Source organism: Nycticebus coucang, chromosome 14 (genome assembly GCF_027406575.1).
Source record: "Nycticebus coucang isolate mNycCou1 chromosome 14, mNycCou1.pri, whole genome shotgun sequence".
Classification (NCBI taxonomy): Eukaryota; Metazoa; Chordata; class Mammalia; order Primates; family Lorisidae; genus Nycticebus; species Nycticebus coucang.
In genome coordinates this window covers 28,449,733-28,451,083 of record NC_069793.1, presented here as the reverse complement: position 1 = coordinate 28,451,083, position 1,351 = coordinate 28,449,733, and positions in this window count along the sequence as shown.

The window sequence follows — 1,351 nt, the reverse complement described above, 5'->3', positions numbered from 1 at the left end:
TTCCGCCTTCTCGGAGCGCTATGACGAGCGAGAGGAGGACAGAGCGCGGAGGAGGAGACAGAGTCTGGCGAACGCGCCCCCTGGCGGCGATCCTCCACGGCGTGGGCTGCTGCGCAGGCGCACGTCGGGCCCAGCTGTCAACCCAGGGCGCTCCACTTCTTTTTCCCTCCAGCTCCTGCGCCCACCTGGGAATTCCTTACCCTGCAATCCTGAATTGGAGTGTGTTTATGTGTGTGTTAGGGGGAGGAGTAGGGTATGACCAGCAATAAGATCCATGGCCGTGACAAAATTAGTCTCGGAGTAAGTGTGATTTGGTGAGCAGTCGCGACAGCAGTAATGTCGAACAATGTTTTTATAGCTTCCCTATCCAAGCAGTGGAAAACCCCACGTGGGCTAATTCACTTTACCTCCCGGAAAATTCTTAAATCCCTCCCAACTCCACCATCCTTGCTCTGGAAGTTTCCAATAGGTGGCATCCTCTTCATCCAGTCAAGGCAATCAGTCCATGCATTAAACATTTCTCCGAAATTGCTGCCAGCCACACCAGACCTTTCTTTGTCACTGTCGTGGGAAAGCTGCTTTGAATTTCTTGTTTAACTGGACGTAAATGGGTAGAGAATGTAACAGGCATTTGTCAGGAGATGTAGAAAAGGTTTCCACCCACCTCTGCAAAAGTGACTTGTCATCCAACTCTTAGAGGAGGTATTTCGGGGTAGTGGTCTTGTGTACATATGCTGAAACCGGAATGCTTGGTTCAAATCCAGTTTTTTTTTTTTCTTAATGAACTATGTGACTTAGATAAATAACTTAATCTGTACTCGTTTCAATTTTCTCATCTCGTATTAACATTGGAATAATAATAGGGTTGTTGAAGGGTGAGCTAAGTTAAAATATGTAAATAAATTATTCAAAACTACGTTATCTATTCCAGAACATAGTGTGGGCTTAATTAATACTAATAATGCTGTGTGTCCTGCATTCTGGCTGCTAATATTCATAGAAAATACTTCTCTTTTTTAAGGTAAGAATCTGCCTCTGGTTCTCAAATTAAATTGACTCCCTTTTAAAAATGTGTTTTGAAATATTTAAGACATATGAAGTATTGGGAATAATACACAAACATTTATGTGCTCACCAATTTCTTCCAGTAAAGAAATTAAACATTTCCAGTAAAATTGCCAAACTTTGTTTATTCCTCCCAAGTACCTCCACCTTATAAACATAAATCCCTTAAGGATAGAAAAGAGATCACTATATGAAATTGATATATATTTAAAAAAAAAAAGAAATTGAGAGATAGAGAAAGGGAAGAGCAAGAGAATCAGAATTTCCTCCATTTATTAGTGTGAAT